The sequence below is a fragment of the Vicia villosa genome, unplaced genomic scaffold (assembly GCF_029867415.1).
Source record: "Vicia villosa cultivar HV-30 ecotype Madison, WI unplaced genomic scaffold, Vvil1.0 ctg.000556F_1_1, whole genome shotgun sequence".
Taxonomy (NCBI): domain Eukaryota; kingdom Viridiplantae; phylum Streptophyta; class Magnoliopsida; order Fabales; family Fabaceae; genus Vicia; species Vicia villosa.
Window position 1 is genome coordinate 205,101 of NW_026705252.1, and position 2,517 is coordinate 207,617.

The following is a 2,517-nucleotide window of genomic DNA, read 5'->3' on the forward strand; positions in this document are numbered from 1 at the left end:
GCCAGTCGATCATCCCGAAAGCAGTTTGGCTGTTACTGTGTGAGTGGTTGAAATTAGAGTAGCGCAACGGGGAAGGGAAGAACCAGATAAGTCTGAGGTAGGAATTAACGGACTATTTGTAAGATTTTATGTTGGGATGAAAGTACCTTACTAAGGGAAATTGTCGAAGCAGCGTTTCGTACATTCCAGTCTCTCGACGACCCACTATAAACTCGAAAGGAGTTGTCAACGGGCCAACATGGGAATATACTTGATGGATGGCATATGGTCCAATGTTAGTAGATCATCGGTTGAGCTTGTAAGCAACAAGGGTTGGACATATTATCGTGACCGCTGAAATTGTAACACCCTTCTAATATCCCGCATAATTATTTAAACAGAAATCAGAGTAAACATGAATAGGGCATTAAAACTTCCATATAATCAAAATAATACTCATGTCATGCCATAAAAATGAACGTTAAACCCAAATATCATTCAGATCGTCATGTTAACACAGCAGAAATATATTTAACATCTGAATAATGCAACATCCAAAGTCATAGACTTAAAACACCACCATAATAAAATACTGAAATAAAAAGAGTTCAACAATAACTCTAAACAACGTCCCTAGTGTTACACGACCAGAGCATGACACAGACCCAACTGACTCTAACGAACTACTTGACGAGCTAATCCTCACCAAGTACAAGAGCTACTCCTCAATCTGAAAAATAACAACAGTAAGGGTGAGTCTCATTCACATTTAACTAATGTTATAAGATATAGATAATAAAATATCATTTCACATGCCATTCACCCAATCACAGTTACAATCAGATTCAAACCATACAATCAGCAAGCAAACAACCAATCAACACAAATTATAACATTGGACAATCTTCCATTCATGTTATAATAGCACAAACAGCCTAATGCGATGCAACTACATGCATGTGGTACCAAAATCTGGGATAACCCAACTCACCGACCCACCATCGTCAAGGATACGGTAACACCCACTCTCTAATTACACACAATGGGAGTTAGCTACCACTGATCCACCATCGTCAAGGACCAGCCACATCATGATTATGAATGCATGCATCAACCATAACATGCTCATCACCCACATAAATCGACCAAATGTCATAATCATAAATTACCATAATAAATAGCCACACACAATCATGCTATTCCTCAACCATAGCAAAACACATATTTTATACCAACAATACATGTATAACTACACCGGTTACAACCACAACATCATACACGTAAAACATTCATTAGTGTACCTATAAGCATAAACCACCACAACCAAATAAAATCGGGTGTTTTAAAAATAATTCGAGTCACAACTCAAAACACCATTTTATTATATAAATTATTTGATTAGCTTCACTATACTCGAAATGTCTCCAAAATCCGGCTTACGGTTTAAAAGTTACACCCCTTTAAAACTTTTCACAACGGCGTGTCGCCAACAGCCAACAGCACGCGGCGCCACACACAGTTCGCGCCGCGGAACGAGTAGGAACTACGCCCTCGCGGCGCAAACGAAGGTTCCCGACGCGGAACGAATAGGAACTACGCCTTCGCGGCGCAAACGAAGGTTCGCGGCGCAGACTGATCACAACCCAACTTCCTGGCTTTCTGCCAAGCAGTTCGCGGCGCCAACTCCTGGACGCGGCGCCAACTGGCGATTTCCAGAACTCCAAATCGCAGAAAACAGCCTGCGATTTTGCCCTTCCTTCACCAAGTCATTACCAAACCAATCCCATTCCAACCAGATTTCGCATACAGTGAAACAAACACATATTATAACACATCATAAAACATTTAAATCATCTAATTAACACCATACATGATCAACACAATCATTACCAATCAATTCTCCCAAAACCTAACATTTCTACAACCTAAGCATAACTCAATTGGTACGATTAACAAGATCAATTCTATCATACTATCTATAACCCCATAATAGAAGATAAACGGAAGAGTCCCCCTTACCCTAAGGTTGATTCATCGCTCTTCCTCTTCGCACTTCTCCGCTCCTCTTCTCTTTTCACGTTCAGACTCTTTTCCAAAATGTTGTAACCTTCTCTATTCCATAACTCCTTTTATTTTATTAAAAATGAAAAAAGATTATTTTAATTAGTAATAGGGCCTACCAATGTACCCCCTCTTTACTAACCACAACACAAGCCCAATTGCTTAATTCCTCATAATCTCCCATAATTCCAAATAATTCCCCATAATTCAATTAAATTAATTAAATTAAATTATGAAATTAAATGGAGTGTTACAACTCTCCCCCGCTAAAATAGTTTTCGTCCTCGAAAACATACCTTAGGCAAATAACTCTGGATAGGAATGCTTCATCTGACTTTCCAGTTCCCAAGTCACATTCCCACCTGCTGGTCCTCCCCAAGCTACTTTGACCAGTTCTATCTTTTTGCCGCGCAATTGTTTCAGCCTCCGATCTTCAATCCTCATAGGCAAAGCTTCAACTGTCATGTTATCCTTCAC